Raw genomic sequence first — 12,987 nt, forward strand, 5'->3', positions numbered from 1 at the left:
AAATATATACATTTAAAGAGTTTTCAGTCCGCAATTTATCATGCAGTTCTTTTCTCATTATCCCTGTTTTCAAACCTTCTTGATTATCTTGGGGGAATTAGGAGGATAAAAATTTCCTTGAGGCTACTGGGCACTGTTAAGCCTCTAATACTAATACTATTAATTCATTCAATTGTATTTATTGAGCACTTACTGTGTGCAGAGCACTGTACTAAGCGCTTGGGAAGTACAAGTCGGAAACATATAGAGACGGTCCCTACCCAACAGTGGGCTCACAGTCTGGAAGGGGGAGACAGAGACCAAAACAAAACATATTAACAAAATAAAATAATTAGAATAAACATGTACAAATATATAAATAAATAAAAAATAGAGTAATAAATACGTACAAACATATATACATATATACAGGTGCTTTGGGGAGGGGAAGGCGGGAAGGCGGGGGGGATGGGTTGGGAGAGTAACAATACTAATAATTGTGATATCTGTCAATCGCTTCCTATGGGCCAAGCATTGTATTGAGTGCCAGGGTAGATATAATGTAAATAGAATGGACACAGCCCCTGTCCCACGTGAGGCTTACCGTCTAAGGAGGAAGAACCGGTATTAAATTTCTGTTTTACAGATGAGGAAAATGAGGCTCAGGGAAGGTAACTGACAGCCTGGGAGTCAGAAAGTCATGGGTTCTAATCCCAGCTCTGTTTTCTGTGTGGCCTTGGGCAAGTCACTTCACTTCTCTGGGCCTCAGTTACCTCATCTGCAAAATGGGGATTAAGGCTGTGACTGTGTCCAACCCGATTTGCTGCCTCAGGCAAGGTCATATAGCAAAAAAGTGGTAGAGCCAGGATTAGAATCCAGTTCCCCTGACTTTCAAGGCCTGTGCTCTTTCCCCTGGGCCATGCTGCTTCTGCCTCATATTGACATCTTTTTCGAAAGGAACTTGAATTGTAGGACAATCAATAAATCCATCTGTCTCCCCCTCTAGACTGTAAGGTCGCTGTGGACAAGGAATGTATCTGCCAACTCTGTTATATTGTTAAACTGTATTCTCCCAAACAGTACAGTGCTCTGCACACAGTAAGCATTCAATAAATATGATTGACTGATTAATCAATCAGTAGTATTTATTGAGCATCGGCTTCATGCAGAATACAACTAAATGCTTGGGAGCATACATTAGATTTAATAGATCTACCTCGCCTTGCTCCTCTTCTTCCACAAACCAACTTGCCCACCTGGCTCCTTTAATGCAAACCTACTCACTGTACCTGGATCTCATCTATCTTTCCCACTACCTCTCGCCCACATCCTGCCTTTGGCCTAGAATGCCCTCCCTCTTCATACTCGACAGACAATTGCTCTCCCCACCTTCAAAGCCTTATTGAAGGCACATCTCCTCCAAGAGGCCTTCCCTATTTTTCTCTTTTCCCATTCTCTTCTGAGTTGCCCTGACTCGCTCCCTTTGTTCGTCACCCCCGCCCAGCCCCACGCACTTACGTACATATCCATAATTTCCATTAAGGACAGGGAACGTTTCTGCTAATTCTGTTGAACTGCACTCTCCTAAGCACTTAGTACAGTGCTCAATAAATATGACTGATTGATTATCCTTCCCTTTCCCTCCGTAACAGCCATCTTCAACTGCTTGCTCTCCAATGGCTTCTTTCCCACTGCTTTCAAACATGCCCATGTTGCCCCTATCCTAAAAACCCCTCCCTTGACCCCACGGATCTCTCCAGTTATCACCCCATTTCTCCCCTACTGTTCCTCTTGAACGAGTCGCTACATCCATTTTCTCTCCTCCAATTCTCTCTTTGACTCCCCCAATCTGGCTTCCATCCCCTTCGCTCCATAGAAACCACCCTCTCAAAGGTCGTTGATGATCTCCTTCCTGCCAAATCCAAAGGCCTCTACTCCATTCTAATCCAACTCGACCCCTTGGCTGTCTTCGACACTGTCAACCACCCCCTTCTCCTGGAAACATTATCCAATTTTGGTTTCACTGACTGTCCTCTCCTAGTTCTCCTTATCTCTCTGGCCACTCATTCTCAGTCTCCTTCATGGGCTCCTTTTCTGCCTCCCAACCCGTAACTGTGGGGCCTGCAAGTTCTGGGTCCCCTTCTATTCTCCATCTACACCCACTGCTTTGAAGAACTCATTTGCTTCCATGGCTTCAACTACCATCTCTCTCTTCTTCTCTTCTCTTCTCTTCTCTTCTCTTCTCTTCTCTTCTCTTTCTTCTCTTCTCTCTTTCTTCTCTTTTCTCTTCTCTTCTCTCCCCTTCAAGACATCTCTACTTGGATGTTCTCCCATTACCTCAAGCCTAACATGTCAAAAACGGAATCCTTTATCTGCCCTCCTATGCACTGTCCTCCCTGTGTCTTTCCTATCACTGTAGATGGCACCACCATCCTTCCTGTCTCTCAAGCCTGTAACCTTGGCAATATCCTTGACTCCTCTCTCCCATTCAATCCACATATTCAATCCATCACGAAGATGTCTTTCTATTGTTGTCATCCTTCCTTATGTTTTTTTAATGGTATTTGTTAAGCACTTACTCTGTGTCAGGCACTGTACCAAGAGCTGGGAGAGATATAAGCTAATTAGGGTGGACGCAGTCCATGTCCCACATGGCACTCATAATCAGTCCTCATATTACAGATGAAGTAGCTGAGGAACAGAGAAGTTATGTGACTTGGCCAAGGTCACGCAGCAAATGAGTGGTAGGACTGGGATTAGAACACAGGTCCTTCTGAATCCCAGGCCCGTGCACCAATCATTAGGCCACACTGTTTCTCTGTGTGAGCTTCTCTTATATGTCTGTGGCAAAATCCTCCCCACTTCCTCACCTTATTCCTATACTATGAGCCTCTGGAAGGCCAGAAACTGTGCCTGATTCTCTCCTTTGTGTGTTTTTTCCTAATGCTTAGTGCAACGTTTTAATTCCTTAAGAAGGAAAGGTATATCCTACCACCGGTAGGACATGAGATTTATTTGTTTTCCTGCTAGTGGTGTTACTTTACCCTGAGACTTTCACACTCTCTTGTCCCTGCCCTCTATGACCAACAGGAAAGTTACAAGATGATGGGCAGGGGAGTGGGCATAGGATAATTCTCTGAAAACTCACCAGCAGATATTTGTCGTCACCCTATTCTTAAAACTGTACGGAATGAAACACTCAGGCTAATAAGGGGTTTCGAGTCACCGAGGAAGCAAAACTCTCTGAGCTAAGGGCTAATAGTTTTCTCTTCCATCCCTGAGTATATTAGGCATACAGACTCTGTGGAAATGAGTCACTAAATGACCCCAATATTCCTTGCCTGCAACAGCTGTAGCCCGGTCACGGAATTGGACATAACTTCCAACTCAGCAACTGCCTTACTGTTGTCAAGGACACGGGTTGCCATAGTAACAAATAAAGCTGGACTCTCTGCTTGTCACAGATGGCCAAAGTCCCCCATTCAGATTGATTTAATTGATGCAATTGGGACAAAATGCTTTATCTCCACTGCCTTCTTCTCCCTCCACCCTAAGCTTACTCCATATAAACTGGAATTTCCTCATTTTGCTTTCTTTTTGTAATTTTTATGGTATTTATTAAGCACTTACTATTTGCTAGGCACTGTTCTGTGCGCTGGGGCAGATAAAATGTCTACCTTGAGACACAGCTATTATCTTCCCCTTTCTTGCAGACTACTCTGTGGTGCATTGCACTGTCATTATAAACTTGGGCAGTGAGGAAAATGAAATCTGTTCTAGGAGGTGTAAAAACATTGACAAACCAGAAGGAAACTCTCAGGCACAAGGTTTCATCTGTTGTTTTAACTCCCCTGGAATTCACCTAGAACTGTTTGAGAAGTAAGATCCCTAGGCTTATCAGGCTAATTTAAACAAATATTATACCAGGGCCTAGATTTCACCAAAATTCTTAAATGGAGGCCATTCTTGGTACCATTTCCTCAGTCTGACTGCAAGAGGGGCAGTATGTCTAGTGGATAGAGCACAGGCCTGGGAGTTGGAAGGACCTGGGTTTTAATCCCAGCTCCACCATTTGTCTGACACGAGACCTTGAGAAAGTCACAACTCTCCCAAGCACTTAGTACAGCACACAGTAAGCACTCAGTAAATAAAAGTGGGTGAATGAATGAAGTTCTCTGTGCCTCTGTTACCTTATTCATAAAATGGGGATTAATACTGTGAGCCCCATAAGGGTGACAGACTGTGTCCAAGATAACCAGGTTCATTAGTTTGTATCTACCACAGTGCTTAGTACAGTGTTTGGCAGGTAGCTAGTGCATAACAAATACCATCAAAAAAATAAAAAAAGGTGACTTGGAAAGTCCTCCTTATGACCATTTTCCATTTAGAGGAAAACCATTTTATTTTTCCTTCTGACATTTTTAAGGAACCATTTTCTAGGTCCTTTCCCTTTTGCAATCAATCCATCAATGGTATTTATTGAGCACTTACTGTGTGCAAAGCACTGGACTATGCACTTGGGAGAGTACACTACAACGGACTTGATAGAAAATGTTCTCTCCCCAAAATGAGCTTACAGTTTGCGGGGAGGATGAGAAGGACATTTTTAAGGCTGCTCAGAGACATCGGGGGTTGTAGAATGGTAGTTGTGGAAGAGGTATGAAGCCCTCATTGAATAAACTCTGCTAGAGAATCAACATGGTCTAGTGGCTACAGCAAAGGCCCAAAAGTCAGAAGGACCTGAGTTCTAATCCTGGTTCCACCGCTTGTCTACTGTGTGACCTTGGGTAAATGACTTCACTTCTCTGTGACTCAGTTACCTCATCTGTACAAAGTAGGGATTAAGACCGTGAGCCCCATGAGGGACCGTACCCACCACAGTGCTTAGTACAGTGCTTGGCACATAGTAAGTGCTTAACAAATGCCATTATTATTATTATTAGCTCAAATCCTGTTTGTCAATCAATCAATGGCATTTATTGAGTGCTTACTTTGTGCAGAGCCCTGTACTAAGCCCCATGGCTTAGTGGAAAGAGCCCAGGCTTGGGAGTCAGAGGTCATGGGCTCTAATCCTGGCTCCACCACTTGTCAGCTGTGTGACTTTGGGCAAGTCACTTAATTTCTCTGTGCCTCCGTTACCTCATCTGTAAAATGGGGATTAAGACTGTGAGCCCACATGGGACAACCTGATTATCTTGTAACTCCCCCAGCGCTTAGAACAGTGCTTGACACATAGTAAGTGCTTACCAAATACTATTATCATTATTATTATTATTACACCAGAGGTCATACACCTTTGTTGTTAAGAACTCATTTCCATGATATAAAATGTGAGTATAAAATTCCTATGGTATAAAAATGTTGTGTGTATGACATGGGAAGAGAATGACTAATAGCGGGCATCCAATCCACTGTTCTGTGGTGAGCCACAACTGGGAAACTAAAAGCAGAAAGAACAGAGGAAACAGATGCAGAAAATGCTACATCTCAGCTTGACAACTAGGAGACAACTTAGGTAAGACAGATGACCCTGACAATGCGATCAGAAGGAAGTAAATGTTTTGGAACGGAAACTAAAGGACCTTAAGACCAAGTGACAGAAACAAAAATGTTTGATCCTATATTGGTCTTTTCAGCCTCATGCACCCATAGATGATTTTCATCATCAGTGTTATATTTGAGTGTGAAGGTCAGGCTAGCTAAAATTAACCTAGGACAAGGAGAGCATCATCACTAGGAGAAGCAGTGTGGCCTAGCAGTAAAAGCTCAGGCCTGAGAATCAGAGGACCTGGGTCCTGGCTCCACCGCTTGTCCGCTGTGTGACCTTGAGCAAGTGACTTCACTTCTCTGGGCCTCACTTATCTCACCTGTAAAATGGGGATTAAAGACTGAGAGCCCCATGTGGGACAGGGACTGTGTCCAATCTGATGATCCGGTATCTATGCCAATGGTTGGTATGGTTCTGGGCACACAGTAAGTACTTAACAGATACCATTATACACCATTTAAAAATGTGTCTTGTTCCTGTGATACTCTTTAAAGTCCTTTGCACTCTATAGCTGACCCCACAGTACCATTGATTAGGATGAAGTGTTCAGCTCTAAAGTGAAAAAAAAAGATAGTCATAGCTCTTTAGAGTAAGCATATTGGGTACATTTAGTCCCAAGCTTTTAGTACAGTGCTCTGCACACAGTAAGTGCTCAACAGGAACAATTGATAAATTGTCTTCCTTTTCAATGATCAATCGTATTTATTGAGCATTTGCTGGGAGCAGAATCATGGCTGAGTCCATGTCTGACAGTTTCTGGTTTCATTCTCTCCTTCCATTGATCAGCCGAAGTCTAATACTAAGCACTTGGGAGAGTACAATACTACAATATAACAGAGTTGGTAGGCATTTTCTCTGACCATAACAAGCTGGCGTTTATTAAATGCACTGCTATTTATTTCTAACAATTGCAACTATGTGTAGTTTCTGTACTTCCATCCTGAAGAAAAATCCCCCAAACACCTCTGTGTCTTACTTTCAAGTTCCTTTTCAGCAATAATAATTCATCTGTTCTTTTCTGGGGGAAGCATATTTTTTTTCTAAGGGATACTGATTATCTGGGAAAGTTACTGATTTATTTCACTCAGTAAAATATTTACTTTTAATAGGAAAATTGAAAGACCTTTTCTTTTTTTTAAAGAGAAAATGAATTTTTACCATAAGCATTATTCGAAGGTTGTGGATACGTTCATCTCTAAATTTAACTTCCCTTGGTTTTCCGCTGTCATGCAGCTTAGTTTCATGAGATATAAACTCTAATACATATTCTTAAATAAGCTTTGAGGATATCCCAGGTGGCTTAGTGGCAAGAGCATACGCTTGGGAGTCAGAGGTGGTGGGTTCTAAAACCAGCTCCGCCACATCAGCTGTGTGACTTTGAGCGAGCCACTTAACTTCTTTGTGCCTCAGTTACCTCATCTGTAAAAAGAGGATTAAGACTGTGAGCCCCATGTGGGACAACCTGATTACCTTGTATCTACCCCAGTGCTTAGCACAGTGCTTGGCACATAGTAAGAGCTTAATAAATACCATAAAAAAATCATTCCCACATTTTGAGCGCCTATTGTATGCAAGGCACTATACTAAGTGCTTGGAAGAATACAATACAACAATATAACAGACACTTTCTCTGTCTACAATGAGTAGATGAGGTGTATCAAAAGAAATTTAAGGATATTTTACAATTAGACTTCGGCTGGTCAATGGAGGGAGAGGATGAAACCAGACACTGTCAGACAGGGACTCAGCCTGTGATTCTGTTTGCAAACAAGGATTCAGAAAAGAACTCCAGTTACTTCAGGAAGAACGATTATTTCCGGTATGCAAGCCACTGACAGCCACACACTTCAAATATCTGGTGCTCCCAACTCCTATGAGTAAAATGGTTTTGAAATTTATTGTACAATAATCCCTTTACCTTGTTTCCAGACCAATCATTACCAATATAAAATGCATCTAAAAACCATGTATTTCAACTTGATATTCTCAGGAGCAATGTTGGTATCCCATTGATTCCTACTTTTGCTGGGAGGAGCTGAACAGCAGTGTGGCCTAGTGGAAAGAGTACGGGACTGGGGGTCAGAGGACTAGGCTCCACCACTTGTCTGCTATGTGACCTTGGGTAAGTTACTTCACTTTTCTGTGCCTCAGTTAGTTTATCTGTACAGTGGGGATTAAGACTGTGAGGCCCATGTGGGACATGGACTGTGTCCAATCTGACTAGCTTGTATCTGCCCCAGTGCTTAGTACAGTGCCTGGTTCCATAATAAAAGCCTAACAAATACCATAAAAAAAGGATCAGTGGACCAGAAACAATCCATTGGTCGGCCACAGAAGAGATGGAGCCACCCCTGAATTAAATGGTGTTCTAGGGTTGCAATCTACTCCCCGGGTTTCCTAATTATGATGGTTTACTTTTAAAAATATGGTCTAGCATTCATGGGTGGAAAATATCTAGATGAAATGGGAAGGAAGCATAATACTCTTAAAAAAAAAGAGCTAAGAAAATGAAATTAAAACCAAAACAAATCCAGAAAGACGCACAGGGATGCAAAGGTAATCCATCAATCCTTTTGTGAAAGGCACAAGTAGCTGTTCTGCTTATTAGCTGATTAATTATTAATTATTGATTGATGAACTGAGCATTTTCTGCAAGTTACAGTACTAAAGTGCTTGGGAGCATGTAATAGTCATTCATCACTCATTCATTCAATAGCATTTATTGAGCGCTTACTGTGTGCAATGCACTATACTAAGCACTTAGGACAATACAATACATCAATGAATAGACACATTCCCTGCCCACATCAGATTTACGATCCTGTTTAATGGGGGAGATGGACATTAAAATAAAATACAGATTTGTGAAGCAGTTGAGCATAAAATCCTATACATAAGTTCTGTGAGCATGGGGGTGGGGTGGGGAGGTACCTAAGTACTTGGGGAGTGGGACTATGGACATAGGAGAGGCGGTAAGGAGGAAAAATAAGTTGTGTGTGTGTGTGGGCGGTTCGGATGAGGGATGAGAGATTAGTGAGGGAAGGCTTCCTTCAATTCATATATTCTGTCAGTCCCTAAATCTTGCTGATTCTATTTCCACAACATTGCCAGAATTTACTCCTCCTCCTTCATTCATTCCTTCATTTATTCAATCGTATTTATTGAGCGCTTACTGTGTGCAGAGCACTGTACTAAGCACTTGGGAAGTACAAGTTGGCAACATATAGAGACAGTCCCTACCCAACAGTAGGCTCACAGTCTAGAAGAGGGAGACAGACAACAAAACAAAACATATTAACAAAATAAAATAAATAAAATAAATATGTACAAATAAAATAACTAGAGTAATAAATACATACAAACATATATACAGGTGGTGTGGGGAGGGGAAGGAGGTAAGGTGGGGGGGTGGGGAGGGGGAGGAGGGGGAGAGGAAGGAGGGGGCTCAGTCTGGGAAGGCCTCCTGGAGGAGGTGAGCTCTCACTAGGGCTTTGAAGGGAGGAAGAAAAAAAAATATAGAACGCTTCACGAATTTGCATGTCATCCTTGCGCAGGGGCCATGCTAATCTTCTCTGTATCATTCCAACTTTAGTATACGTGCTGCCGAAGCACTAAACTCCTAAACTCCTACCCTACAGTTTCAAACCCTGGTCATATATCGTCTCCACTACTGCATCAGCCTCCTTGTTGACCTCCCTTCCTCCAGCCTCTCCCCCTCCAGTGCATACTTCACTCTGCTGCCCAGATCTTCTAAGATAATTGTTCTGTGCGTGGCTTCCCACACCTCAGGCACCTCAAATGGTTGCCCATCCAACTCCCCATCGAGCAAGAATCCCTCACCACTGGATTCGAGGCGCTCGGCTCTTTCCCCCATATCTGTCCTCGCTCCCCTCCCACTAGACTGAGTCCGCACAATTCATTCTCGTGTGTTTGCTGCCAGTGGGTTGGGATCAGTATTCGCTGTGTGAGCAGGGATTCAGTGCCCTCTCATACATGAGAAAGAAGGGCAAATACATTGCACTGCTTCCCCATTTGTAGTTGGGATTTGGGAGTCAACTCCCCAGTGTGGGTCTGCTTTCCTTCACAAGGTAATCTTTGGCCTTTTCTTTGGGCTGACATGAAAGAAAAAATATTATCATGGCTTTATTCTTTTTTTCCTTCCAAGGCTCATGCAAACAAGTGACAAAGAACTCCCCAATGGTGTTTTGACTTTTAAACTAGAACAGCTGGCTACCCATTAGAAGCAGCCTGGTGTAATGTATAGATCATGGGCCTGAGAGTCAGAAGGTAATGGGTTCTAATTCTGCCTCCGCCATATGTCTGTTGTGTGACCTTGGCCAAGTCACTTAACTTCTCTGGGCCTCAATTACCTCATCCGTTTAATGGGGATTGAGACTGTGAGCCCCACGTGGGAAAGGGATTGTGTCCAACCTGATTTGTGTATTCCCACACAAATCCCGGTGTTTAGTACAGTGTCTGGCACATAGTAAGCACTTAACAAATACTACTATCAAAGGTATTTATTGAAGATTTACCATGTGCAGAGTATTATACAAAGCACTTGGGAAAGTATAATAAAACAGAGTTGCTAGATACATTCCCTGCCCACACCGAGCTTACAGTCTAGAGGGGGAGGCAGACATTAATATAAATACTGAGGCAATTATTGTTGGTGTCCTAAAGAAATTTTAAAATGAGCCTTCCTGGCTATGGGACTAACACTGTGGCACTACTTCATTCCCTGAACATCTTCAGAAGAGGTAACAAAGAGCACTAAAATAAAATTTAAAAAGCATTCTACCTATCCCGAGGCAGGAGGATGGATTAGATGGTCTCTGAAGACCCTTTACAACTTCTATAATTCTAATATCCACAATATTAGTAAGTACAGATCCTAAGCAGAATTAGTAAATTCCCTCAGATTGCATTTGTTTAAAGCTGCCTGAAATTTTAATAAACCTGAATTTGGGTAAAAGCTGCCATTAGGTACATGTAGGTGGGGGAGTGAATATTGATAATGATAATAGTTATGGTATTTGTTAAGTACTTACTATGTGCCAGGCACTGTACTAAGCGCTGGGGTGGGTACAAGCAAATTGGGTTGGACAAAGTTCCTGTCCCACGTAGGGCTCACAGTCTCAATCCCCATTATACAGATGAGGGAACTGAGGCCCAGAGAACTGAAGTGACTTGCCCAAGGTCACACAGCAGACGTGGTGGAGTCAGGATTAGAACCCATGACCTTCTCACTCCCAGGCCCGTGCTCTATCCACTATGCCATGGGACACGTAAAGATATACAATGTATATCCACTTCAGCAACTATTCTTTGAAACTGGAAATACTTGCTGTACAGTCTATTATTTATGTATCAAATTGGATAACTAGGGAATTATATTGAGTATTTTTGATATTGGGATCTATTAACTAAAGCTTCGCTTAGTGGATAGAGCACGGGCCAGGGATTCAGAAGGTCATGGGCTCTACTCCCAGCTCCACCACATGTCTGTTGTGTGACTTGGGCAAGTCACTTCACTTCTCTGGGCCTGTTACCTCATCTGTAAAATGGGTATTTAGGGTGTGAGTACCGTATCTACCCTTGCACTTGTAAGAGTGCTTGGCATATAATAAGTGCTTAACAGGTACCATAATAATTATTATTATTATCAGAATAAATGGAAATGCCATCAATCCTGGGTAATCTAAATTAATAAATTTAAGGTACAACACATGCACGCACACACACAAACACACACACATCTCTGGAGGTTCCAAGACACTGTTGCTTCAGGTGAGAAAAATCTCCAATTCATATCTCAAAGGGTTAAAAAGGCCACATCATTAAGAATTTATGCATTAAGTTTTCTAAAACTTTTCACGAAAAAGAAAAAAAATCAAGGCTAAATGATCTAGAGAACCAAAATTATTTTGTGGCAAACTCCACTGCATCAACAAACACCTTCTCATTGAAATAGAAAGAAGGTGAAATACATAATAACAAGCAAACGAGCAATTCAGTGTGTCATTTTTTCTTCCTCGTCCACATCGAGGAATATATAAAATATGTATAATTATAAATAAAATATATAATATAAAATACAAAACAATATATTGCTCTGAAAAATGTATTTCCTTATGGGTAGGGGAGATGTAGGAACAAGCAACTTCATTTTGGGGTTTGAGGTCCGGCACCCTCAAGGTGACCCTCATTTGATCTCAAGGGATCAGAAATCTCGGATGTACGCTTCTTACAGAAGCCAACATACACAATTTCTGCATGTTGAGTTAGCTTATAAACATCTGAATTATTTCTTTCTACCCTTGTTTTTCTGTTTAGTAGTAGACACACATCCTCTGCTAGGACTCTGAGATATTCTGACAAATTTAGCACAATAAATGGACATATACACAGACACACACGCAAACACACAAAACTCAGGACACTCACGTAGCTCGGTTGAAAATTTCCAGCGTTCACCTCGCCAATTTACAATAATTCTTCTATTTTATTCCGCAGATTTCCGGAATGCAGAGTCTTGACTGCATCATCAAAGGAGATCCTGGATATCAGCTTGCCTCGGGGACTGCTTGTGACTGACTGTTAGTGTTCAACCATGGCAAAGGGGAGTCAAGCAGTAACAACCTTAGAGTTGACGAGAGAAAAGAATAACCCTGTTTTTGAGCAAACCAGTGCTAATACATTGTTGCTTTTCATCTATCCACAACTGGAAAGATGGTGCGTTCGCCAGTGAGAGAAAGAAGCCTCTTTAATTCAACCCAGGCTCATTCAATTATAAAGATTAGAATATCCTCTGTCTTGTCCATTATACCCAGGTGCAGTCTATTAGAGATCGTATTTCCCCATTTTCAGGACTAATTAATCTTCAAGAATTCTTCTCTTGTCCCCCAAAAGAAAGTGAACTGGAAATCATGAATAATGCCATGGCAACACTACAGTTTAGGACTCTACGTTTGCAAATGGAGGTCTTATCATCAGTTACACCTGCCACATATAACTTGCGCTGTAGATTGAGCTGGAAAATGCTGACTACATTTTAATTCCTGTCAGCCCTCTGTCTGCTTTGTCCAAATCTGTTCAAGGTTATATCGATTAGATCGACTAAATCTGAATACACCCCATCGGTCAATACAGTGGGCTCCTTATCGCTAGCAAACCGCCACTAGATGCAGTTCAGACTTTGAAAGAGCGCACTCAGAAAAGAGCCAGGCGAGCAGCAGGGAATGGGTCACTGCCATGTAAATGGGGAAAATCCAGACCTTTCTGTCATATTTCTTGTGCGGAGAATCATTACAGAGTCGGGTGCCTCTGATGGGTTGCCATGACAACGGCAAGGGGGCTGAGGAAGCAGTTGCAGGAGTGCTGGGGAGGCTGAGCCATTTTGCTTCTAAATCACTGTGACAGTCCTTCAGTTGGGCTATTATATGGTTGCTGTGGTAACC

General features: G+C 42.2%; 1 protein-coding gene and 1 non-coding gene across 2 annotated transcripts in view; both read right to left on the minus strand.

The window, feature by feature from the left end:
• ABAT (4-aminobutyrate aminotransferase) overlaps positions 1–12,700 on the minus strand; it is a 73,398-nt gene extending 60,698 nt beyond the window's left edge. Inside the window, exon 1 of the mRNA XM_038762569.1 lies at positions 11,975–12,700. The gene's annotated coding sequence lies outside the window, so the exon portion shown is untranslated. The remainder of the gene's footprint in view (positions 1–11,974) is intronic.
• Positions 9,037–9,139, minus strand: LOC119943094. Its single transcript, XR_005455575.1, has one exon. It is a non-coding gene; the product is annotated as a U6 spliceosomal RNA (small nuclear RNA).
• Positions 12,701–12,987: the final 287 nt, after the last annotated feature.

Source organism: Tachyglossus aculeatus, chromosome 21, assembly GCF_015852505.1.
Source record: "Tachyglossus aculeatus isolate mTacAcu1 chromosome 21, mTacAcu1.pri, whole genome shotgun sequence".
NCBI classification, from domain to species: Eukaryota; Metazoa; Chordata; class Mammalia; order Monotremata; family Tachyglossidae; genus Tachyglossus; species Tachyglossus aculeatus.